Source organism: Panthera pardus, unplaced genomic scaffold (genome assembly GCF_024362965.1).
Source record: "Panthera pardus isolate Hobbes unplaced genomic scaffold, ASM2436296v1 HiC_scaffold_26, whole genome shotgun sequence".
NCBI classification, from domain to species: Eukaryota; Metazoa; Chordata; class Mammalia; order Carnivora; family Felidae; genus Panthera; species Panthera pardus.
In genome coordinates, this window is record NW_026526832.1 from 24,778,106 (window position 1) to 24,805,848 (window position 27,743).

A 27,743-nucleotide genomic window follows, 5' to 3' on the forward strand; every position below is an offset into this window, starting at 1 on the left:
TCCAGTTTTATTGAGATATAACTGACATACAGAACTGTATAAGTTTAAGGTATAGAGTACAATGATTTGACTTACATATGTGGTTAAATGGTTACCATTATAAGCTTAGTTAACATTCATTGTCTCATATAATCACAAAAAAAAAGAACATGAGAAAGAAAAAAGTGTTTTCCTTGTGATGGGAACTCAGCATTTATTCTCTTAACCACTTCCATATATACTATACATTAGTGTTAATGATAGTCATCATGTTGTACATTACATCCCTAGTACTTACTTATCTTATAACTGGAAGTTTGTACCTTTTGACCTTCTTTCGATCCCCCTTCCACCTCTGGTAACCAACAAATCTTTCCTTTTCCTATGAGTTTGTTTTTTGCTTTTTCAGATTCCACGTGTATCTGAGATCATACAGTATTTATTTTTCTCTGTCTGACTTATTTTACTTAGCATAATGTCCTTGGTTCATCCCAGTTGTTGCAAATGACAGGATTTCCTTTTTTATGGCTGAATAAGATTACATTGTAGATTTACCACATCTTCATTACCCATTCATCTGTCCATGAGCAGTCAGATTGTTTTCATGTATTGGCTTTTGTAAACAACACTGCCTAGCTGCATTATTCATAATGGCCAAAAAGTGGAAACAATCCAAATGTCTAACAAACGATGAATGAATAAACAAATGTATATGCATCAATGGAATATTATCTGGCAATAACAAGGAATGAAGCCCTGATATATTCTACAACAGGATGAACCTTAAAAACATTATGCTAAATTAAATAAGCCAGTCACAGAAGACCACATACTATATGATTCCACTTATATGAAATGTCTGTAACAGACGAATCTATAGATACAGAAAGTAGTTTAGCAGTTATCTAGGGCTGGCGTGAAATGAGGACATTGGTTGGTTATAGCTAATGATTATGGGGTTTCTTTTTGGTGTGACGAAAATTTTTTAAAATTAGATTGTGGTGATGACTATACAATTCTGTGATTATACTAAATCTATTGAATTATACACTTTAATTGGGTGAATTGCATGGTATGGGAATTGTATTTCAACAATGTTGTTAAAACCTCTGTTGGTGTAATTCACTCCATAAGCAGATCTAACAAGAAAATCTGCACCATCATATCAATCAGTACATGATATTTATTATCAAACTGGAAGTGGCTTTAGATGTTATTATCTTATTCCAAAATAGTCTCTACACTGGTTACCAGCACTCTCATTTCCAAGGTAATTGAAGTGACCCTGCATTGCATCCAAACACGGGCTGGAAAACTTTAAGCATGGCCCTTACTCAATAACAAATCATTCCACACCCTGAGACCCACTGTAGGACAGTGAATGCATTCAGAAGATACACTACAAAATCCTAGCCAGCCACTAACCAAAAGGGCCCATCCTTGTAATTCCTGAGTTCCTCTCTAGTCCGTAGGAATAATGGACTCATGGACATTGCCAATGAGAAAAGACAAATGAATAAGAGGTTTTCAAAACTAACTTTGTCGTTAAGTCAGGCTGGTCAGACCCTGTCCAGGATGTAAAACGCTAAGTCATGGATGTTAAATAGCTCTGTCAGGCAATTAGAAGAGAACATTCACTTTTAGGGCCTTGAGTTTTCCCGGAAGCCCCAGATAGAGCCCGTTCTCTGATTTTTCAGCTCACCTGACTCAGCTAACTTTACAGGAAATGAAAATGTGCCTAGGTTTTTCGTTATTAGGTGAGACTTGGTACTGAAAATAACTGTCAGTCTTCTTTAGCTTAAGCATGGACTATTCAGGAGGCCTCCTGGAAGAATGCAGAAGATGGGAAAAGGAAAACAGCAAATAGCAAGTGGGGTAAAATTTTTCATGATGTAAAACCAAAAAAAATCTATCTAAGGCAATTTTGCTTTACTCTTCCAGAAAAAATAATGTCAAATGAAGTTAAACAGTTTGTCTAAGTGGTTAGATAGAGATCTGTGAAGAATTATGTACAGAGAAGTAGGGGCTCAGACTGCAAGGCAGGAAAGGACAGACTTTTTAAAGAAAAATTTGTGTAGGGAGGAATATTAATTCAGTAACTCATTCAGTAGACAAGGCAGAAGACCTTAGGTTACAAAGCAGTGACACATTTCTGACCTTTCTTCCATTCACTGAGGATGGAGATGAATAAATACATAGAGCATTTATGGGAAGAGCTAAGTCCTTTGGAATGGTTCTGGGAAGAGTCTGAGTTATTTGGAGGACAAGTGTCACCTTCAAGACAAGATGCATTAACTGTACTCCGAACTTCTTATAACTAGATATAGTGGCAACCTTCCCTGGTCCTCATTGTCTGGCTGGATAAGTGTTGTCCCTCTTCTGTGTTCTGACAGTGCCCTGGATATACCCTTAGTATACCACTTAAATTATTTAAGATGGGTATTTTTTATCTCCTTTTATTACTAGACAGTGAACTTCACAGGAACCAAGACATTGTTGGCATTTGTGTGGTTTTCAGTTTTCAAGAGTGTCTTAACAGTTTCGAAGGTGGATATACTTCCCCATCTCTGGTAGACAGTGTTTCATTTTCAGGTATTCCATAGGCCAGTTGGCTCCTTCCCAGATTAGGTAATTCCAAGATTACCATACCTGGACTCTGCCGCCAGACCTTGTGCTAAATCAGACTGTAATGTAATACTGAGTTCTACTAGCATTGGGTCTGGGCTCCAAAATGGATGCCTTATACAAAAATGTGCACTAGAGTGGGTTTAGTGTCATTACACTGGCTTCAAGTCACATGTTTTTCAGATAACATTGTCACATGGATTGGAGATACTTGAACTACACTTCCCCAGTCTGGCACCCAGGTGAGCTTTGTGTGTTATACCAGCCATCTGTATGTGAGATACCAAAGAAGTAAATTGCTCAGTGACAACCATAGGCCCTGAAAGAATTTAAGCACCTTCCCTGTTGCCTATCTTCATGGGAGGGGATGTGGTGGGGGCAGGGTAATAATAGCCATCAACGAGTCTCATTTATATCTCAAATCATATACCCACATCCCAGATACCGAATCAGAAATTCTATTATGTTCTTTGCATGTTCCAGGTCGTTAAACTTAATCCCAGATCTTGTCCTTCTTCTTTTTTTTTTTTTTTTTAAATCTCTGTGAGTAGAACTTTTTAATTGAAACATTACAATGGATTGTCTGGATAAGAAGTGTGTTTTCAACAAATCTTTGCATTATCATCTTTCCACTTATACCACTTAAGTAAAAGTTATAACAGACACAGTTTCTTTTTTCTGGACTGGGTATGTCAGTGCAGACACTATGTCAGCCTGAAAAAAAAAAGAGACAGAGAGAGATAAATAAAGTCTATGGGTGTCCCCACACGGCGCCAGCTTGTTTGAGCCAGTCATTATCTCCAGAGTTATAAGAAGACCTTTTGGAACTCCCCCAGCCTCTGCTGCTAAGGCTCCTGGGATTAGAGACCAGAAGACAGAAATGCTCTGTTCTTTATTTCAGGAAGCACACATAGATGGACTTTGGAGTAAAGAAATAGTATTTGTTGAAACCTTTGCTCAGAGTTATAAATCTCTGTGCCGCGTGGCAGGGATGTCTCTGACTCTGGAACAAAGAACAAAGAGCATTTTAGTGAGTCACACTGAGGAAAATACCCAAGAAGCAGAAACCACAAGGGAGTTCATAACACACACGCCCCCTCCCCTCCTGAAGGACCACCTGCTTTCCCTTTAACTCAAGTAGAGATTTCTTGGCACATTCCAGCTCCAAATCCCAGGTTTTGAAACAATAAAGCTAGTATCAGAATCATCCCCCAGGCTCTACAGATCCATGTTAAATGATGACGAATTTAGGCCTTTCATACAGCCATAAAACCTCAATGTAGCCAACAACCTGGAAGTCATAGTGTTTCACTTCATCATCGAAGTGATGGAATGACTAAGATCCAATGTCACAAAACCCCTCAGAGGTCCCATAACCCCCACTACACCTGGAAAGATTCTTTAAAACATGGATCTGATTCATAAATACAATAAATTTTCATTGTATAAATTTTTTTTAAGTTTTTATTTAAATTCCCGTTAGTTAACATACAGTATAATATTAGTTTCAGGTGTACAATATAGGGAAAAAGAAAAATATTTTCATAATCCACCACAATACATTTTGCTCACCATGCTCTGTTGTGATTAAAGAAAAATGAACATGCTAAATCTTACAGAATAAAAAAGAAAATTGTGGATTTCTACTTTTGATGTTTAAATCCTGAATTCTGCAACTTATTACATAAAACATCAAAGCATACTTGGACAGGGACCTTGTTCGAGATAGGGTTACATCACAATAGGTGTGAAAAATTGTGAAATCGAGCCAGCTTCAGGGGAGTGTGCACAGCATGACATTCTCTATAAAGATCCTGGCAGTGCCGAGAGAACCCTGTATTCATAACTGGCCAAATCCTGCTATCCTTACTTGCAGGGCACAGCCCATAATCGGTAGAGAGATTCCAGAGGTGTGTGATATTACCCCTGAGTTCTTATCACAGACACTGAAATTCAAGCAATTAAATTAGAGAGAAAGCAATCTAGAGTGGGTGAAAACAGAGTGATTGAGGTTCATGGATTTGTGTTGATCTTGCACTGATCAGGGATCCCTACAGAAGCTGCCAACTGCTCTCAGAGGTAAAGAGGCAGATCAAGGAGGTTGTTTCCTAACATTATGTGAAGTTATCTGGGCCTTGAAGGTGACAAGGAGGATAAGCTAAGTACTAAGCCAGGTTCTGTTGGCCTTAATTGCGTGCGTTTATTGAGATTATATTTGGTCTCAAGTGTTCTTAAATTGTTCTGTAAACTCTGCAGACCCTATGGGGCATCTGAAGGCACAGCTACTCAGAAGGAATGTCTCCCTACATCTGGGATTGATGGGTACACACCCTTGCCTTTTTCTTGTTGCTTTCCATTGCATTCTTCAATTTCCAACTCTGAAATGTAAAAGAAAAATAATTGACACCTCTCCTTTTTCATCTTTTCATCTTTCTGCTTTTTCATCTGCACAGTAACAGAGTTGGTTGCATGGGGTCATCACCAGCAACTCTCACCTGCTCTGGATTCTCTGCTCCGTGGTTCTAAAGACTAAATGTCCTGCATCAGGCAAGGAGCAGTGTAATTACTACTCCATGTCAACAGTGCTGGCCCGTTGGAAAAGCTAGGCTATTTACTGTCTTAAACCAGCTACCTTGTCTCTTCTTTATCCTACAACACTGACAAGCCATAAACCCACTGAAACTGTCCCCTTTAATCTCAGGGCAAAAATTTCATCTTCTTCAAATCTCCCTGGGGAGCAGAGTGAAACCAAACCAACACTGGTGTAGAAAGTTAACTGCCCCAGTAGTAGCTCAAGACTCCAGGTGAGTCAGGTCATATCAGACTTCTCCCCAGAGGACTGAATGAATGAAGGTTCTGAAATGGAATTGAGTGAGGGAGCCTGCATTCTCCAGAGAGCAAGGATGAAGGGGTCAAGAAAACAAAGATCTATCCCCAAACACCAAAGAACACCACTCCTGAGTAGTACAAATGCATTCGGTAGAATCTTTGCTGTAGAATCAGAGAATTCACTCAAAGAAACTATGTGAAGACAGCCAGTTTATCCCCCTGCTTTCAAATAATTAACAAGGATTCACTGAATCACTTCCTGCACCCTCAGGCACATACTGGGATGGAATCCAATGCGCATAGCATTTTTCAGGACTTTAATTATCTCAAAGTATCTTTTGGTAATCTTTTTCAAAGTCTCACCAACATAAGCCACCCAGTTAATATCTAACCTAAATCCTTTCTGCCGCTTATTTAAGCCATTTATTTTCTTTAATACCTTAGGACATATGGGAGAATAGTAGGTATCCTTTTTGGGAATATTTTCTCAATGTGTGAGTTTTCCTTTTGCTTTGATTTCAGTGAACAGAGTATTGTCTGTTTAATTCTCCAAATAATAAAAAGAATCAGGAATAGAAAGTTCATATTTTTTACTTTTCCACATATTAGTTTTGTGACCTTGGGTGATCTTGAAACACCTCCAAACATCAATTTCTATATAATTATATAGAAATTATATATATTTATATAATTATATATGACTTATATATAATTATATAGATATAATACTTACACCAAAGATTATTATAAAGGTTCAAAGGCTCATATATGCAAAAACAAATTGTGAAGTACAATAAAGATTCCAGATAGAGTAATTGTCATTCACCTGTCATGAGGATTAAATCAGAATAATGGTAAAATAATGTTGGGAGGATGTAGAGATATCAGAAAGAAGCCTGTGTTTTGCTGGTAAGGATGTAAAATGGTGCCACATCGTGGAAAATAGCATAGAGCCTCCTCAAAAAAATTAAACACAGAATTACCATATGATTGAACACTTCTGCTACTGGTCATATACCCCCAAAGAACTGAGTGCAAGGGTTCAACGGACACTTACTTGCACACAAACATTTATAGCAGTGTTATTCCCCATCGTCAAAAGTGGGAAAAAAACCCAAATGTCCACCATGGATGAATGGACAAGCAAATTACAGTGTATACACATAATGGAATATTATTTACCCTTAAAAAGGAAGTCCTGGCACATGCTACAACATGGGTGAACCCCAAAGACATTATGCAAAGTGAAAGAAGGCAGACACAAAAGGACAAAGATCGCATGACTGGCGCCACTTGCATATGTGTAGTCAAACTAATGGAAACCGAAAGTAGAATGCTGACTGCAGGGATGGGGGAGGGGGATCCTGGGGAGTTGTCGTTTAAAGCGTACAGAGTTTCATTCTGGGATAACGAACAAGTTCTTGGGATGGATGGTGGTGATTAGTTGCGTAGTAGTGTAAATGTACTTAATGCCACTGAACCGTATACTGAAAAATGGTTAAAAGGTTAAGTTTTACGGTATGTATATTTTAGCATAATGAAAAAAAAGAAGATAATGGTCACTACATGGTCCCCACTTGGCAGAGGATATGGGGGATACTATTTTGTTGGAGAGACTGGACAATGCATAACACAATCCAGTCCAATGGGCAGCACTGTGTAATGGTGTAATGGGAGGCTGCTCTGAGAGGTGGAAGGAGACACTAGTGAGCATGTGGGATCAGAAGGGCCAGAGAATGCTGGCTTCATCATGGAGGTACCGACATAGTCTGGGCATAGGTTTTTGAATGGCCACAATCAAAGCCTTAATTATTTTCAGGCCTAGGATGCATTTTCCCAGCAACTACCTCTCCTATCTCTCCCTCAGAAAGCACCCATTATCCTCCTGTTCCTACATGAACTCCAGGAACCCGTGTGATATTGTGTAGTGCCTTCATGCCAAGAGACTGCCCAGAGAGTTAGAGACAGGCAATCTTCAACACCCATTTGAAACCAGGGGCTGGGAGAGTTATGACATAGAGAAAATCAAAAGGCTAGGTATTGATTGACAAATTATCTGGGGTTAACTAAGATAAGCAGCAGTAAACCATTAATGTCTGCATTCTCCTCTCTGTGGTTCTAAAGAGTGAATGTCCTTCATCAGGCAGAGCTAGTGTGAGCACTACTCCAGGTCAACAGTGCTGGGCTATCTACTGTCTTAAAAGAACTACAGACATACTACCTTGGTGCTATAAGTACAAACTTTTTGGCGTACCAAAAAAGATGAAGCTCTGGTTTGGTAATGACAGGAAAAGTTTATGGTGCTGGATTTTATAGAGAGTGGTCACATCAGGCTGAGTGTTATAATGCGAAGCGTGTGGACTTCAGTGACAGACATAAGTTCAAATCCCAATTCTGTCACGTTTTACCATGTGAACCTCAAAATTATTTCACACTCTTAGCTTCTCATATAGCATAACAATACCTAAATCCTGGGTTTGTGATAAGATTGTGACAGTTTATATAATTTCCCTTAAACTTAAAGGGCAGTTTGGGGCGCCTGGGTGGCTCAGTCGGTTAAGCGGCCGACTTCGGCTCAGGTCGTGATCTCACGGTCCGTGAGTTCAAGCCCCGCATGGGGCTCTGTGCTGACAGCTCAGAGCCTGGAGCCTGTTTCAGATTCTGTGTCTCCCTCTCTCTGACCCTCCCCAGTTCATGCTCTGTCTCTCCCTGTCTCAAAAATAAATAAACGTAAAAAAAAAAAAAAAAAAAAAAAAAAACAACTTAAAGGGCAGTTTAATAATGAGAATATTAGCAAAAAAAAAAAAAGTTTTTAGAGAAGCTAGCTGTGATTGCTTCTAGATTATAATAAAAATAGCTAATGTACATAGAACTAACATCATCCCCAGGACTATTCTAAGAACTTTAAATTTTGAACTCTTAACCCTTGGGAAAATCCTATGAGGCAGAGACCCTGGTTATCCCCACTTTACATCTGAGGAAACGGAAGCACAGAGAGAATAAGAAAGTCGCCAAATGTCACAGAGCTGATAAATGTTAGCACTGGAGTCCATATTCTAAAGTGCAGTAATATAGACCAAAGATGATACTTGATAGTTCCCTAAGGAACAAATTCACTATGCATAAAAAGATGTTACTTTGATTTTAATAAGGAGGTGATCAGAGGGGACAGAAGAAAATGCATCTTTAAATCCCCATAGCAAATCATGTAAAGGTTACTTTATGGTCATACTAAGTTTCCATCCAGCAACTTATTCTAAAGATAAACATAATAAAGAAACCTAAATCACCATGTCATATTAATAAGATACTTAATTTTCACCTATAGGCATTAAAATATTTAAGGACAGAAATATACAATTTTCATAGCTTAAGGCTTTCATATTTTTTATTATTTTAGAATTCAAAAGTTTTAATACAGCTATTGTTCAATATGTACATTTTTCCAATTAATACTGAAAAAGAAATAGATTACCTATAAAGAGACTTGCATGGGTAAAACCCTACCTCAAAAATACCAAACATATTATAGAGGAATGTGGGATTGCTTTGCCTCCTCATTCATTACCCTGATATAAGTTACAAAAAGTAAAGTATGGCCCAGAACACTCCAAAATCCTGCTGGTCAGTGACTGGCATAAGGCACACAATTTCAGTGTTTATTACAGAAATCATTTAATGGAGAACTTTAAGAATTAACACACCAGTTAGCAAATAATAAAAGAATATTATGAATCAGTACTCATGGAATATAGGAAACTTCTTACCCCTGAATACCTTTCTAATTAAACAAACAAAAAATTAACAGCACTCAAGATATTAGAAAAAGAAAACAAAATAAAACCAAGTAGAAGGAAGGAATTCATAAAAATAAAAGCAAATATAAATAAATTAGAAAATGGTGACATTGTTAAATCAAAACTCAACAAAATAATTATAATTTATTACACTGGGGGATTTAAGCATAATAATATTTCTATGATACTCTGAAGTAACCATCAGTTTTTTCTCTAGAGTTAAGTAGTTGTCAGATTTTTTTAAATAAAACAACAGGGGTGCCTGGGTGGCTTAGTCGGGTAGGCATACAACTTTGGCTCAGGTCATGATCTTGTGGTCCATGAGTTCGAGCCCAGCATCCGGCTCTGTGCTGACAGCCTGGAGCCTGGAGCCTGCTTCAGATTCTGTATCTCCCTCTCTCTCTACCCCTCCAATCTATCTCTCTCTCTCTCTCTCTCTCTCTCTCTCTCTCTCTCTCTCAAAAATAAATAAACCTTAAAAAAATAAAATAAAATAAGGGGCACCTGGGTGGCTCAGTCAGTTAAGCATCCAACTTCAGCTCAGGTCATGATCTCGCCATCTGTGAGTTCAAGCCCCACATCAGGCTCTGTGGTGACAGCTCGGAGCCTGGAGCCTGCTTCGGATTCTGTGTTTCCCCCTCTCTGCCCCTCCCCCACTCACAGTGTCTCTATCTCTCAAAAAAAAAAAATGAATAAATGTTAAAAAAAATAAAAATAAGAAATAAAATAAATCAGTACCCTCTACTGATTAAAACAACAGTAAGTCGGGGCGCCTGGGTGGCTCAGTCGGTTGAGCATCCGACTTCGGCTCAGGTCATGATCTCACAGTTTGTGGGTTCAAGCCCCGCATCAGGCTCTGTGCTGACTGCTTGCTCAGAGCCTGGAGCCTGCTTCAGATTCTGTCTCCTTCTCTCTCTGCCCCTCCCTCACTCACGCTTTGTCTCACTCTGTTTCTCAAAAATAAAATAAAAATGTAAAAAAAAAAAAAATTAAAAAAAAAACAAAAAAACAACAGTAAGTCAAAAATGGAAGGAAACTTCCCTAACTCAATACAGCATATCTTCCAGAAACTTAAATCCCCTGTCTTATTTGGGCAGACACCAAAGAAGCTTATTTCTCACTTCAGTATTAGTCCAAGGAGAATGTTTCTGGCCAGGAGGCAACTCTCCTCCACACGGCCTTGTCCGTATTTAAAATCCTTTCATCTTGTGACCCTATCTCCTAGAACCTCATCACCTATATATCCAGGCTTCAAAAAGGAGTACAAGTGAGAGGTTTTTATGGGCTTGGCATGAAGACTGTTCACACTGTTACTGGAGAGAACAGTAGTCACCTGGTTATGTAGAGAGGGGGGCAGGGAGATGAACTCTAGCTATGTGTCCAAGGGGAAAACCGGAAAATCATTTCAGTGGTTGGTGCTCTCTGCCACAGTCAGCTTCTCTGGCTTCATGTACCTACATTTCTTCACACTCGTCTCCTCCCCAAATTCCAGGCAGGTACTACATTCATCTCAAAGTTCAAGAACTCTGAGTGTTGCACAGTCCATCCATCAAATACCAGTTTGGTTCATTATGGTTTGATGACCTATGCACTAAAAAATGTTAACTGCCCCTGCACACCCACCCACCTAAAACAAGGTAACGGAGCAAGGAAGGAAATTAGCAATAAAAGCTTTCATCTTAGAAAAGAGGGAATGGGACACACATCAAATCTCACACGAAACACAAAATTAAAACCCTGATGAATCCATACCTAAACATGAAATATCTAATCACAAAAGATTGAACCATGAAATATTAAAAGGCACTATAATAAAAATAGGTTTCAATTATGTATTAGGAAGGCCTCCTGAGCATTACACAACATCCAGAAATCTTAGAGTAAAAAATGGACAGGTTTGTCCTCATAAAAACATAAAATTTCTGTATCTCAGAAGTGACCATAAGCAAAATTAAAAGGCATTTGTAACAAATATTTACAATATAAGTGACAATTGCTTACTGTCTCTAGTATAGATGAGAAAAAGGCAAATAACCCAAAGTAAAAGTGGAAGCTTTGCCTTCCAGATAGGAAACTAATTGCAGACAGCGATGTTCTCTCCTTCCCCAATGCTCTCTATATTTCTACTCTAAGCCTTACATTTCTTTTTTGAGTATGAGAATACATACCTTACTCTGTAAATTCAAAGAGAAATTTTTAGCTAATCAAAATTATGAAAAATTCCTGAGGGTCTAAAAATACACCAGATTAGTTTGAAGAAGATAACAGCAGCCTGGAATTTGTTCTGAAGCTTTTTGGAAAGTATGCCACAGAAGATAGGGGCATCACCAAGCCTATCTCATGCCTCCAGGTGGTGGAAGCCAGGCTCCGAGAGGAGGCATTCAATGCAAATGACAGGGAAAGGAGTTGGGTACCCACACTGGTTGTGCCTGGTACAGCCTGCTGTCCTCCTCCGCATCCATTCAGGCCTATTCTTGGGCAGGGGCCATGCTCAAGGAGAGTAGAGCCTGAAAATGCCCAGATGGAATGACTAAGCCCAGAATATTGGCTTCTAAGATATCCTACCCAGCACACACGCAGCCTTTCTCCTATTCTCACAGAAAACATTATGGAGCACAAACCTCAGTAGCTACCCCAATACCTCCCTGATGGCTGGCCATGGGACTAGAAGTATAAAGACTCCAACAGGGTATCCAAACCACAAAGATGAGCCCATAGCCAAAATCACCAACATCTGACATGAAGCCACCATGAAAAATAGATAACAAGCCAACAGAAGAATTACGATCATGAAAAATTAATAGAGTGATAAGAAGAAGTGACAATCAGGAACAGTCTGGTGTAAAACAAACCAAACATAAACCTTAGAAATAAAAAAAATGTAATTACTGAAATAAAAAATTCAGTAGATAGGATTAGAAGACTGGACCCAGCTGAGAAGGAAATGAGATATCTGGAATGAAGCACAAGGTGAAGAAAAGTTGAAAACTTGAAGATATATGGAGGAAAGTTCTGTATGTCATAGCATCTATCTAATAGAGAATAATGAGGATAAAAGAGAGATAAAATCTAAAAAAAATAATGGAATTTCTTCTTACAGTTGAAGAAGCATAAATCTTCAGATTGAAATGGTCCTTCAAATATAGAGCAGGATTAAAATAAACGCACACACACACAAAAGCCAATTACAAAGGTAGTGACAATTCAGAATATTAGCCAACATTCTAAGCTATGAGGATAGCTACGAGGGTGAAGAGAAGTTGCCGAAGCTTCCAGAGAGGGTGATAAAGCGACTATTCACAGTCATTCTCATCAGATTTGACATTAGGTGTTTCATCAACAGTATTGGATGAAGAAAAGACATTCGATAATATCTTCACTGAAAGAAAAGAAGTTCAAATCTAAATTTCTATATTCATACATAATATTAATCAAATGTGAGAACAATATAAGATTTTTTTCAAATACCCAGGAAGTCAGAGTTTTAATAACTCAATAGATCCTGTCTGAAAGCTAAGAGAACTATTAGAGACTCTACAGGAAAATGAATCCAAGATTTAACAACGAGCTGTAGTAGTTGCAGGAAAATAATACAACTACTTTTTCTATGAGACATAATTATAAATTTTTTTTAATTTTTTAATTAATTTATTTGCCGGGGGAAGGTCAGAGAGAGAGAAGGAGAGAGAATCCCAAGCAGGCTCCATGTTCAGCGTGGATCCCAACATAGGGCTCAATCCCACGACCCTGTGATTATGACCTAAGCCGAAATCAAGAGTCGGATGGATGCTTAACTGGCTGAGCGACCCAGGTTCCCCTAAAATTATTTTTTAAAAACAAAATTCTGGTGTCAAAATTCAGATTATGTCAACATGGGATATAGAAGATGGAGGCAGGGATGCTAATGAAGAATTCAGGAAAATAAAAGTATCAGAAGATTTGTCAAAAGTTATTAGTAGGTATGGGAATGCAAGCTGGTGCAGCCACTCTGGAAAACATTATGGAGGTTCCTTAGAAAACTAAAAATAGAACTATCCTACAACCCAGCAATTGTCCTACTAGGCATTTATCCAGGGATACAGGTGTGCTGTTTCGAAGGAACACATGCACCCCCATGTTTACGGCAGCACTATCTACAATAGCCAAAGTATGGAAAGAGCCCAAATGTCCATTGATGGATGAATGGACAAAGAAGATGTGGTATATATATATATATATATACGATGGAGTATTACTCGGCAACCAAAAAGAATGAAATCTTGCCATTTGCAACTACGTGGATGAAACTGGAGGGTATTATGCTAAGTGAAATTAGTCAGTCAAAGAAAAACAAAAATCATATGACTTCACTCATATGAGGACTTTAAGAGACAAACAGATGAACATAAGGGAAGGGAAACAAAAATAATATAAAAACAAGGAGGGGGACAAAACAGAAGAGACTCATAAATATGGAGAACAAACTGAGGGTTGCTAGAGGGGTTGTGGGAGGGGTGATGGGTTAAATGGGTAAGGGGCACTAAGGAATCTACTCCTGGAATCATTGTTGCACTCTATGCTAACTAATTTGGAAGTAAATTTTAAAAAATAAAAAATAAAACAAGTGAAAAGTTAAAAAAAATAATTTAAAAAAAAGTTAGTAGGTAGTGAGCAGCCTCACGCTGTTAGAAAAATATAAATTTAAACATAATGATAAAAATTTAAGTGTAACCTCTTAGAAGCATAAAAATAAAATGTGTATGGTTTTCAAACCAGTAAATGAAAAGAGGAACAAGGGAAATCCCAGCCATCCATGGAAAGGCTGAAGCGGAAATGAGAGAAAGGATGTTAAACTGCAACACAAAATGACATGGCAGGAATAAGTCTAAATACATCCAAAATAATGATACATATGAACTGGATTAGTCTGTTTTATAAAAGGTAAAATCGGCTGGATTTTATGAATCCAGCCACATGCAGCTTGCCAGGAAAAGCCAAAACTGTGATTACTCTAGGCTTGAAAACATATTCCTGGCAACCACGAACAGAAAGTTGCTAAGAGCAGCATCAGCATCACACACAACAGAATCGAAAGTCAAAAAGATTACAAGTTTAAAAGAGGATATTTCACATTTTAAATAATTCACCATGAAGATCTAATAATCATGAACTTAAATGCTCCTAACATGGTTTTGGAGTACATGAAAAATTGGTAAAATCACAAAAGGAAATTAGCAAATCCACATCTGAGAGGTCTGTTAAAGTCTCCCACTACGATGTACCGTGAGTAACAATACAGAGGACTTAAATAATATAGTTAACAAATTGATGCTAATAGATAGGCATAGAACTCATACTCAATAGAGAATACACAATTTGTTCATTTTACTCAGTTAAAATTTATAAAAATTGGTCCTATAGAAGGTCAGAAAGGAAATTACAATAATTTTTTTTAAAAAAGACATATAGAGGGGCGCCTGAGTGGCTCAGTCGGTTAAGCATCCAACTTCTGCTCAGGTCATGATCTCACAGTTCTTGAGTTCAAGCCCCACGTTGGGCTCTGTGCTGACAGCTGGAGCCTGGAACCTGCTTCAGATTCTGTGTTTTGGTCTCTCTCTCTGCCCCTCCCCTGCTCACACTCATTCCCTCTCTCTCTCAAAAATAAATAAACGTTAAAAACTTTTAAACAAAGAAGATACATAGAGATATATAGACCACTTAATTGAAAATAGTGTATTAAAACTAGAAAAAAAATTTTTTTTAAGTTTATTTTTATTTATTTTGAAAGAGATATAGAGAGCAAGCAGGAGAGGGGCAGAGAAAGAGGGAGACAGAATACCAAGCAGGCTCCATGCACTGTCAGCACAGAACCTGAAATGAGGGTCATACTCACAAGCCACGAAATCATGACCTGAGCTGAAATCAAGAGTCAGATGCTGAACTGACTGAGCCACCCAGGTGCCCTGAAACTAGAATTTTTTTTAAATTGAATCCAGGCATCTAGATATTTTAAGTCACTTCTAAATAATTCATTGCTTAAAGAAAATGTCAACGTTGAAATTTCATATAATTTAGAAATTAATGAAAATGAAAGCACCCCATATCAGAACCTATATGTTTTGTTCATGGAAAGATATATATGGCTTCCCATGCATTACACATTAATCTAAGAGGCTAGGAAATAAACAACTCAAATAAGCCCATAGAAAGTATAAAGAAGAAATAAAAATAATAAAGGCAGAAACAGGTAAAATAGCAAACAACTCCATTTCCTCTGCCTCCTACCTCATTTCTTCCCTTTCCTATAGCAAAACTCTTCAAAATAATCATCTCTTATGGTCTCCAGATGTTCGCCTCCATTTTTGTAAGTCCTTCCAACCAGGGTTCCATCTTCAAAACTCCACCAAAATTTATCTTAAAGCCACCACTGTACATGTCAACTTTAATTTGGCCCAAATTACTGTTGAGAGTAAAAGGGAGTTCTGTTAATTTTTATACCTGAAATAGGCATAGATTGGGGCATATGGTCACCCCACCTATCAGCAGCATTTAACTAGGATCAGTGCATGGCAGAGAGTTCATAAAAAATATTTATCAAATAGGTGGCATTTGTCAACTCCCCAAACTCCCCCTATTTTTTCTTTTTCATTGTTAATTGAATATAATAAAAACCTTTCACAAGATTAATCAAGGGAAAAAGAGAAGCCACAAAAAAAATTAGGAATGAGTTTTACATATGTAAAAGATAGAAGGAAATTACAAGAATATAACAATTTTATACTAATCCGCTGGAAAACCTAGAAGAAATGAATATATTTCCTGTAATACAAGTGATTAAATTTGACCTAAGACGGAATAGAAAATCTGAATAAATCAACTGTTTTAAAAAATATTTCCCAGCTGTGCTGTGGGAAATTAAGAAAATTACCTATATACCTACTGGGGCCAATGTAACAGGGCAGTAGGAAACCCCTTAGGGTAAAGCGGAAAAATTACATAGTAAAAAGAATATAGTTATTATAATGAAAGAAACCAGATTCAGCTTCATATTTCCTAGTTTCAAAATATATTATGAAGCTATAGTAATCAAAATAGGATAGTATTGGCATGAAAATGGGCACATAGATCAACAGAACAAAGAATCCAAAAATAAACTCCTATCTCCAGTAAGGTCATTTAATTTACAACAAAGGAGGGGCACCTGGGTGACTCAGTAGGTTAAGTGTCCAACTTCAGCTCAGGTCATGGGAAGAGATGATACTTCATCTCACAGTTTGTGAGTTCGAGCCCCGCATCGGGCTCTGTGCTGACAGCTCAGAGCCTGGAGCCTGCTTCAGATTCTGTGTCTCCCTGGCTCTCTGCCCCTCCCCCACTCATGCTCTGTCTCTCTCAGAAATAAATAAACTTTTTAAAAAATGTTAATTTACAACAAAGGAGCCAAGATATACAGTAAGGAAGGGATAGTCTCTTCAACAAATGGTAATTGAAAAAACTGGACAACCTCATGCAAAAGAATGATACTGGATCCCTATCTTGTACCATCTACAAAAACCAACTCAAAATGGATTAAGGTCTTAAATTTAAGATCTGAAACCATAAAACTCCTAGAAGAAAACATCAGTGGTAAGCTCCTTGACGTTAATCTTGGCAGCGATCTTTCGGATTTGACACCAAAAGCAAAGGTAACAAAGGCAAAAACAAGCAACTGGCACTACACCAAATGAAAAAGCTTCTGCACAGCAAAAGAAATAATCAAAAACTAAAAAGGCAGGGGCACCTGGGTGGCTCAGTCGATTAAGCGTCCGACCTCAGCTCAGGTCATGATCTCACAGTATGTGAGTTCGAGCCCTGCATTGGGCTCTGTGCTGACAGCTCAGAGCCTGGAGCCTGCTTCAGATTCTGTGTCTCCCTCTCTCTGCCCTTCCCCTGCTCACACTCTCTGCCATTCTTGCAAAAATAAATAAACATTAAAAAAAAATTTTTAAACTAAAACTAAAAAGGCAATTTGTAAATCATATATATGACAAAGTGTTAATATTCAAAATATATAAAGAAATCACACAACTCAATAGCAAAAAACAAACACTTCGATTTTAAAATAGGCAGAAATGAATATTTTTCCAAAGAAGACATACAAATGGCCAACAGATACATGAAAAGGTGCTCAACATCACTCATCATTGGGTAAATACAAATTAAAGCCACAATAAATCACCTCACACCTGTTGGAATGGCTCTCCTCAAAACGAAAAGAGCTAACAAGCATTGGCAAGGATGTGGGGAGAAGGGAAACATTTAACACCATTTGTAGGAATATAAATTGGCACAGCTACTGTGGATAACAGCATGGAGAGTCCTCAAAAAATTAAAAATAGAATTACTATATGATCCAGCAATCCTACTTCAGGGTACATATCCAAAGGAAATGAAAAAAGGAAATATAAGAGATAGGTGCATTCTCATGTTCATGGCAGCATTATTCACAATAGCAAAGATATGGAAACAACCTAAGTGTTCATCAACAGATGGATAAAGAAGATATAGGCTATATATTCAAGGGAGTATTATTCAGCCATGAGAAAGAAGGAAATTCTGCCATTTACAGCAACATGAATGGCATAATGCTAAGTGAATTAAGTTAGACACAGAAAGACAAATACCACATGGCATCACTTATATGTGGAAGCTAAAAAGAAAACCAAACTCATAGAAACATAAAGTAGAAAAGCGGTTGCCAGGAATGGGAGTGAGCAGGGGTGGGGGGAAGGAATAGGGAGAGGCTGGTAAACGGGTACAAACTTTCAGCTATAAAATGAGTAAGGATCTAATGTATAACACAGTGACTATAGTTAGTAACACTATATATTTGTTTTATGATTAAAATTTGCTAAGAGGGTAGAACTTAAGTATTCTCACCATACATACGTGTATATATATGTATATATATGTATAAAATATGTACATAACATTACAATATATATTACACATAAAAATATGTGAGGTGATGGATGTGCTAATTAACTAGATGGGAGAAATCTTTTTAAAATGTATATACATATGTCAAATCATCACAGTGTACACTTTAAATACGTTACAATTTTATGTCAATTATAACTCAATAAATCTGAAAGGGAGAGAAAGAAACTAGGTTCAAATACTAGTTCAGCCTCTTCCCAGCTGTGTAACACTGATATGTACCTATCTTAGTAAAGGCTACCCATCCAAGACGGCCTTCACCATCATGACATTATCCTACTGACTCAGGCCAATGCCACTACTTTCCATATTGAGAAAGCAATAGGGAAGAGATGATACATCCTTGTGTATTCCTTCAGTTGTATTTTTATTTGTTTTGTGTTTTGAGGCCCCTATTTTGTGGGACTCTGCTCCTAAGTTCCTCACCTAGTAAGCAGACTTCAGTCAAAATGTATGTTGTATTAGGGACATACCACTCAATCCCAAAGCAGTCTCAGCTCCCCTAATCTCATCTCTGATCCAAGACCCCCTTAGAATAATGTGGCAATTGAGACAAGACAAAACCAGAATATCCCTCCCTCCAGCTGCCTCCCTAAATGTTGCCCATGGTGCCTTCCCTTGCCAAGGCACCATTGCCTGTCTGTACAAGTACCCAGCCCCCTTCTGTTTCCTTAAGAATCCTCCTGTAGATGAGTATATGCTGATACGGAAGCATCAAAGCCAATATTTCATTGGTTGCAGAAGCTGTCACCATTCTCAACCATTAGCTCAAAAAAGGAAGCAATGATATCAAGACCTTATGGTGAGACAGACCCATCAGGAATTTCTTAAAGGGTTGGGGTTATTTATGAAGATTAGTAAGTGTATGAGGGTTGTAGTGAGAAAATAAATGGGCACAACTTCCTTGGAGCAGAGGGTGATTCGATGATATCTGTCATCACTTACCAGCTGTGTGATGCTGAGCTTTATCTTCCTTCCTGGCAAAATGGAGATACTAGTACCTACCTCCTAGTTTTGTTTCAAAGATTACATGTGACAGAGGGTCCCACACGTAGTTAGTGCTTAATAAATTTTACCTCCTATCTTAATCAGCGTGGGCTGCCAGAACACAATACCACAGACTGGGTGGCTTAAACAATAGAAATGGATTTCTCAAAGTTCTGGAGACTGGAAGTCCAAGATCAAGATGCCAAGAAGATAACTTCACTCTAAGTCTTCTCTTGGGAAGGAGAGAGGGAGGAAGATGGCGGGCAGGGGCAGTATACTGAGAGACAGAAGGGAGGAGGGAGAAATATTGAGGGAGAGATATAGAGAGAGATGAAGAAGAGAGGGAGAGGGAGAGAGTGGGAGAAAGACTTCTCTCTGGGTCTCTTCTCATAAATGAACTAATCTCATCATGAGGACCCCACTCTCATGATCTCATCCAACCTACTTACCTCCAAAAGGCCTCACCTCTAAATATCACCCCACTGGGGGTTAGAGCTCCAACAGCTGAATTTGGAGGGGACACAAACATTTCATCCATAGCATCACCACGTACATAAGCACAGTTTTAAGGAAGGGAAAGATACTTGCTCAGACTTTGGTTTCTATTAAAACAGATGTTAAGAAATCTATTCCAGGATACCATGTTTAAGCTGGGATTTCATTTTTACATTGGAGAATATATTCTAGGGTTTTCTTTTTATGCCCTGAGGCAGGAACAGTACCATCCTACCAAGCACATAGCAGGTTTATTATCCCTCTCAGAAGGTACAGAAAGGAACTGTTTCCTCTGATACATTTCAGAGACAATAAAGAGTTCAGGAATGGGGAGTTCAGGTGATGGGGCCACAAAGCCTACTGGGCTTTGGCCACAGGATAGTTCCTGTAATGCTTAACTAAAATTTGTCTTAGCCTTTCTTGGCAAACTATACAGGAGGTGGAAACACACCAGAGATCTTTCACACACCTGCCTTTGTTCTGGTCTGAATTTAGCCACCTTAGTACTAATGAGAATTTTCCATTAAAATGACTTCCTTTAATCCCCAAATTCTAACTTTAAACCTTGCTAGTCTCAGCAGAAAAAAAAAAAAGACACCAAAGAGTACCTGCTGTGTTTCCATTAATATAAAGTCCTAAAACAGGCAAAACTAACCTTTGATGCTAGAAATCAGGATTACAGTTGCCTCAAGAAGGGCAGGAATTGAGCGGGAAAGGTCACCAGAGAACTTTCTGGTGTAATGAAAATATTCTATAGCTTGAGGGCTTATGCATTTGTAGAAATTCACCAACAGTTAAGATCTGTTCACTTCACTATAAGTAACATCTCAGTTATAAAAAGCGAATATATGAATTTAGGCTCTTTTGTATCAAGTTGAGTGTAATTATGAAAATTATGTGCATTTTTCCTTGAAAAGATCTGTCAGCAATCTAGATTCATGTCTTTATATAGTCTTCAGTAGCAAGCAGGAGTATGGATGGGATAAAAGCTACATGCTCCTCAGGAACTCTCCCTGAATTTCTGTACCCATCCGTAAAAGAGCAGTTCTCGCTAGGAAGAGAGGGACAGTGGAAATTAACACTTTTTAATGGGGTATAATCAGAGTTATCAAACTAAGTTTTTCTAGCATAGATATGGACTATCCCCCTATGTCACCCCCAAACATTCTCTTATGATGTTCCCTCACCTTAAGAACCATTCCAGAGTGTGTCACTCTTTTTAATGGGAATGTTGTATCCCCTCAGGTATGTTGGGTAAATGTGAATCTATGAGGTTGGGTCATTCAGGTATACCAACCTCTGCCTCACTTTGTTAATGACATCTACCAACTTCCCAGTTACCGCTCTTCATTAATTGACAATGACAGGACCTGGATCTTTCTCTCTACCCCAGTTACTATCATAATTCTGGGTGATATCAAGGTTCACGTAAATGAGCCATCCAGAAACACGGACTTGGACCTCCACAATTCCAGTGGCTGTCACTTCTATTATAATTGGCCAAGTCACATCTGGAATCTTACTAGCTGTACCACATCAGAAATTCTGAAGTCCATTATTCTACTATGGGTCTTAACATCTTATCTTTCTACTTACTTTCCTTGTACCTTTATTTCCACTAAACCTACTTTTTGACTGTAAGGACCTCCAGTTCTTTAACGCCACAATTTTTTCACACTCTATGGGGACCTTCTAAAGCTCCCTTGCCAACCTAGTCTGTGATAACATGACTAGTTGTCTCCATTATTCTTTACCAGCATCTTTAACACTTTTTTGTTAATATACTTTCCCTGCTACAGCAACTGTACGGTAAATCTCTAGCCCAAGATTGATGCAGCATTATTACTTCTATGTCTCTTTATATATGCACATGTCCCTTAGCAACACCTATTAACCCTTTGGTTTGCTCTTGGTCAGACTGCTCTTCAACCTCCCCAACAATTATTCCAAACTTTTGCCATTCTCCCCAAAACTCCTCCCCTCAGCAGATCACCAAGGCTCCTATGTCATGGAGAAATTGAAATCATCAAGCTTACTCTCCATCACCTTCTTGCTTTTAGTCAGCAGTTTTAATGTACATTCGAGCTCACATTCTCATTCATATCTGTACCCTTGACTCCTTTCTCAACGTCTAAGAACATAAGGTAAACCTTAAGGTATCTAAAGTCAGTGCCTACACTTAACTCACCCCCTTCTGACTCCTTTGACACTTTATCGGCCATCTTCTTTTTTTTTAAGTTTCTTTATTTATTTTGAGAGGGAGAGAGAGAGAGAGAGAGAGAGAGATATCACGCAAGTGGGAAAGGGACAGAGAAAGAGAGAGAGAGAATCCCAAACAGGCTCCATGCTCTCAGCACAGAGCCTGATGCGGGGCTCAACCCCACAACCATGAGATCATGACCTGAGCTGAAATCAAAAGTCAGATGCTTGACTGACCAAGCCACCCAGGCACCCCAGCCATTTTCTTTTTGCTCAAATATCAATCTCTTTCTTCCCACTTGTTCCTTCTCTTCAGCCTATAAACATGCTCATGTTAGTTAGGCCCATAATAAAAACGAATCATCTGGACCACATGACTTTTCTAGCTACTGTTTATCTTATCATCACCATCTTATTAAGATTGTGCTTTCTGGGGCACCTGGGTGGCTCAGTTGGTAAAGCGTCTGACTTCAGCTCAGGTCATGATCTCACAGTTTGTGAGTTTGAGCCCCACATGGGGCTCTGTGCTGACAGCTCTGAGCCTGAAGCCTGCTTCAAATTCTGTGTCTCCCTCTCTCTATGCCCTCCCCTGCTCTCTCTCTCTTTCTCTCTGTCTCTCTTAAAAAAAAATAAAATGTTAAAAAAAAAGATTGTGCTTTCTTAGTATAACAATGGTTCTAATGGGTAAATATTGTAGGTATTTTAAATCCCAATTTCACTGGACCGTAGAGAAGCTTTAACTGACCACCTTAAAATAAACACTCCAAAATCATAAGAGCTAATAAACAAGGTCATCAAGGTTGCAGGACACAAGATCAACATACAAAAATCAATTTAGAGGGGTGCCTGGGTGGCTCAATTTGTTAAGCCACCGGCTTTGGTTCATGTCTTGATCTCGCAGTTTGTGAACTCAAGTCCCACATCAGTCTGTCTGTTGTCAGCATGGAGCCCACCTCAGATCATCAGTCACCCTCTCTCTGTGCTCCTCCCCCTATTGTGCTCTCTCTCTCTCAAAAATAAACATTTAAAAAAATCAACTTAGAGATAGCACCTTATACCTGTTAGAATGGCTAAAATAAAAAAGACAAGAAATAGTAAGTGTTGGTGAGGATGTGGAAAAAAAGGAACTCTTGTGGACTGTTGGTGGGAATCTAAAGTGGTACAGCTACTGTGGAAACAGTGTGGAGGTTCCTCAAAAAAATAAAAATAAAAATAAAAATAAAAATAAAAATAAAAATAATATATGATCCAATAATTCTATTACAGAGTACTTACCCAAAGAAATGAAAACACTGATTTGAAAAGATATATGCACCCCTATTTCATTGCAGCATTATTTACAATAGCCAAGATATGGAAGCAACCTAAGTGTCCATCAACAGATAAACAGATAAAGAAGATGTGGCATACATAAACACGTATATACATACATACCCACACACATATACAATGGACTATTACACAGTCATAAAAAAAGGATGAGATCTTGCCATTTGAGACAACATAGATTGACCTAGAGGATATTATGCTAAGTGAAATAAGTCAGACAGAGAAAGACAAATACCATATTATTTCACTCATATGTAGAATCTAAAAAACAAAACAAATGAAAAAACAAACAAAAAGGCAGAATTTGACCTCTAAATACAGAGAATTGGTTGCCCAGAGGGAAAGGGGATGAGCAAAATGGGTGAAGGGGACTAGGACAGACTTACAGTTATGAAATTGATAAGTCATGGGAATAAAAGGCACAGCACAGGAGATACAGTCAATGATATTGTAATAGCATTGTATGGTGACAGATGGTAGCTACACTTGTGGTGAGCAGAGCATAATGTTTAGAGCTGTTGAATCACTATGTTATACACCTGAAATTAATATAAGGTTGTATATTAACTATACTCAAATGATTAAAATAAAAAATTAATTATTTTATTTCTATACATGAGCAATGCACAATCCAAAAATGAAATTTGGAAAACAATCCCATTTATAGTAGTATTAAAAGAATAAAATATTTAGGAATACATTTAATACAGTATAAAGTATAACATTTGTACACCTAAAATTATAAAATATCATTGAAAGATATTAAAATAAATGGAAAGACATCTGATATTTAAGAACTGGAAGACAGTACTATTAAGATAACAAAACTCCCCAATGATCTCGATTCAATGCAGTCTATTTCAAAATTCCAGCTGGATTCTTTCAGAAAATTACAAGATGACCCTAAAATCCATATGGAAATGCAATAACCAAAACAATCTTTAAAAAGAATAGTGGGTTTGGAGGATACACTTCCCAATTTCAAAACTTACTACAGTGTTACTGCAAACAATAAAGTGTCGTCCCGGAATGAGAGTAGACATAAAGATTGGGAGCAGAATTGAAAGTCCAGAAATAAAATCTCAAATGTATGGTCAAATGGTTTTTGACAAGAATGCCAAAAGATTTAATGGGGAAAGAACTGTTTCTCCAATAAATGGTGCCGGCATTTGCATATGCAAATGCAAAAAACTAATCAAGTTGGACCTTCAGGGTTCAGCCATACATGTAGATGTTGTCAGCACTCCCAATCTTTTACAAAGAAAAACAACTGAACAAACTAAAAATTAATAACTTTTTCTTGGACTCGTGAGGGAGCTGAGGTTGCATGGCAAAGAGCCACCCAGAAAACTGGACATAGAATGGAATCCAGAGAGTTACTGAGATCTGCTTACCTGGAGCACTGGAGCCATACTTTGATAGGAACACTTTCATGCTAATTTTGACAAATCACTAGAGCTGAGTGTAGGCTAGTATGAGAGAAATAGACTCTTGGAGTCAGCGCTCTTAGGGGTCTCTCTTGCTTTCATGGGCTTTACTTCTCAGACCCCACCAGGTTCTCATGGTGAAGAGCCAAGAAAGATAACCTCATAGCTCTGACAGGCAACAAAGAAATTTTCTTTTTTCTTTTCTTTTTTTTTTTTTTTTTTTTTTTTTTTTGAAATAAAGTCAGAATCTCTTCCATAACAAAGTCCTATTCTCCAGGGGAATGATTTAACCAGATTTATGCTACCTGGAAGAAGTACACTCCACTGACTCCATCCCCCTGGACCCTTCCTTTCTTACTTACAGGATGGGGGGATTCTAAGAAGCACTTATGAACGTCACATCCCAAGGACCCAGGCACACTAAAGCACTGAGATTTACCATACAATTACAGAGCGCTTCCCTTTCCCAACACCTCACCACCACAAACCACTGACTCTGTCTAAGGAAGAGGTAGGGAATCCCCGGATAACAGGGAGACAAAAACAGACACGACAGAAATTTGAAGCCTCTGACACCTATAGCTACAGCAAACATTAAGCACAGTCCAACTCATAGGAGATCTACTTGGCTTCATTTATTTTAGTCATTCGTAAATTTACTGACCCTATCAGAAACTTCTTATTGAACATGTGATTGGTTAGACAGCAAAAGATGCCTAACCTTTCCAATACTTTTCACCTTAGAGAAATAACTACATTATTGTATCACTTTAATTTCTGCCTACCTTATTGCCCCAATTTCAATTGAAGTCCTTTAAGGACAACATCTATATTTTACTTTTCTGTACCTTCTGTGGGTAGCCTAACTCAGTGCTGAGTGAGTAAATGAATGAACAAATGAATGAATGAGTCGGCTTAAGATTGTCTTTGGAGTGACATGGGAGTCCTTGGGGGAGGTACTGTAGTTCTGATTATAATTATTGTTCTGATAGAACTTTCTTGGTCCTGGACATCCTCCTCTAGGGAAGGAGTATGGTACAGTGGGGAATGGTCTAGAATCAGGAAGTCTGGTTTTAAGACTTGAATGTGCCATTAGGTAGCTATGTGGCCTTAGAGAGCTCAACTCTGGGCTTTTTTGCAGATCTGTAAAATAAACATTCCTTTCAGTTCTATCATTACAAGATTCTGGAAGCCACTAGTCATCATTAAAATGAAAAAAAATTACCAAAATAAACTCTGAATTTAGAAAATGAATATTTCTTTTCTTATATCCTCTAATATCTAGGACCTATTAAATGCCTGATTAAGTCACTGTTTTAAGTGCATCACCTGTATTAACTTATTTATTCCTAGAAATAAAACTATTTTATCCCTCTTTCACATATAAAGCACAGAAAGGTTATGTAACTTACATAGCTGGTAGCAGAATGAAATTCAGATCAGGCAGTCTGGCTCCAGTAGCTGTGCTCTTGATCCTAATGTTTCTCCCATGCCCAAGGGTAGTACCAGACTTCTCTTCTGCCCTTGGAACCACTGGCCTCTTCCATCACCATATAGTTCAATGGAAAGATTAAACTCACCTCTCGATGGAAAGTGATTATTCAGAAAGATGTTGTGAGAGAACAGAATTCCCAGGAGAGCAAAGACATATTTACTAATGCCTTCATTTGGGGAAAGGGCCTTTGTTTTATTTGATATTACCAGTCCTGGATTGGGAAATCAATGTGTGGAGAAGCTTTTGACTTGACTTTTGGACAGAATGCTGTTCTTTTCCCAAAACCATATCAAACATGAGGTTGAAAGGTGAATCCTTTCATTGCAACATCACCTATTTTGCTCCTGCTAAGAGGGTTCTGTTTGATTCAATGCTAGAGAAGACTTCCCCTCTCAGTCCTTCCACATGAACTGGATTTAAGAAGCCACCATGACACCCCTTCCTCCCATTCCTCACCTCAGCTCAGAGGTATATCAGCTATAAGAAACTTACCAAAATGGTTAAATAGCCTTTTAAAATTAGGTCAGAAAGAATAAGTAAACAGGAACTTTCCATCCAGTGAAACATGTACTTTGAATCCAACAAAGTATACAGAGTAACAGGTAAGATAAAGTTAATTCTAGAACTAACAAAGATTGTGATCAACATTCAGTGTCGCTGGGTCCTCTTCCTGTTATTCTAGCCACATATTTCCCTCTCATTTTTCTTTCCAGTTCTTATCTTCCCTTTTCTCTCAACTCCTCTCTCAACTCCTCTCTCTACCTGTCCCTTCCTTTCCAAGTACCCAGAGGACTGTCACATTTCCCCCTCCTAGGTCACTGAGGAAAACAGCCTCATACGAGCACATACAAAAAATCCTGAATATCTACATATGTGTAGCATATGCTTACACTTTGAGTTTTTTCATCCATATAGTCATTCATTGATGCATTCAACAGATGATTATTCAGTGCCTGTTCAGTCTTAACTCTTTTACCTTACCTCCTCACACACATATATATATATACCTTAGGACAGATGTTTGTGTTTCCCAAGGACATCAGATTTAGCTGGAGAGGTCCAACAGAAATTGGGGCATGTTCTCAATAGTTTACTGGTCATGGATTTAGGGTTTGGTAGAAGCCAGGTCTACAAATAACAGACTTGGAAAACCAGCTGCTTGGGAAAACTAGCAGAAATAAAGATCTTCCTGTTTGGTGCTTTTAATGCCTTTCTGGAACTTTCTTTGGGAGCTCTAGGAAAAGCTCAAATATAGGGAGGAATCAAACAGTATCCCTCTGTCAGTCCCTCTTATGTGTTCACTGAAGAAGCCCTCTAAGCTCAGGAGACTTTTCCAGAGCCACCCAATCGACCAATGGCTCATATACCGTCATAGGTATGAGATTATACATGAAGTATAATCATACCTCATAAGAGGCATGGCCTTTGACAAACCTTATTATAACCTTCTGTTTATCAGGTATTCACCAGGCACTTCCTGGGCATGCAGCCTGATGCTAGGTGTATCCCTGGTCCTTTAGGCACTTACAACTAGAAAGACACAGATATGATAATGGATGTAGCATGATAAAGTGAAAAGAGCCCAAGATTTGGAGTCTTACATCTCAACTTCACCACTTGTTAGCT

At 38.3% G+C, this 27,743-nt stretch overlaps 1 long non-coding RNA gene across 1 annotated transcript; it reads right to left on the reverse strand.

Moving 5' to 3' along the window:
* Window positions 1-26,552, reverse strand: LOC109267827 (uncharacterized). The gene is made up of 4 exons (XR_002080299.2): window positions 26,035-26,552; window positions 23,582-23,734; window positions 4,935-4,982; window positions 1-3,607 (listed from the first exon to the last, which is right to left on the reverse strand). It is a non-coding gene; the product is annotated as an uncharacterized LOC109267827 (long non-coding RNA).
* Window positions 26,553-27,743: the final 1,191 nt, after the last annotated feature.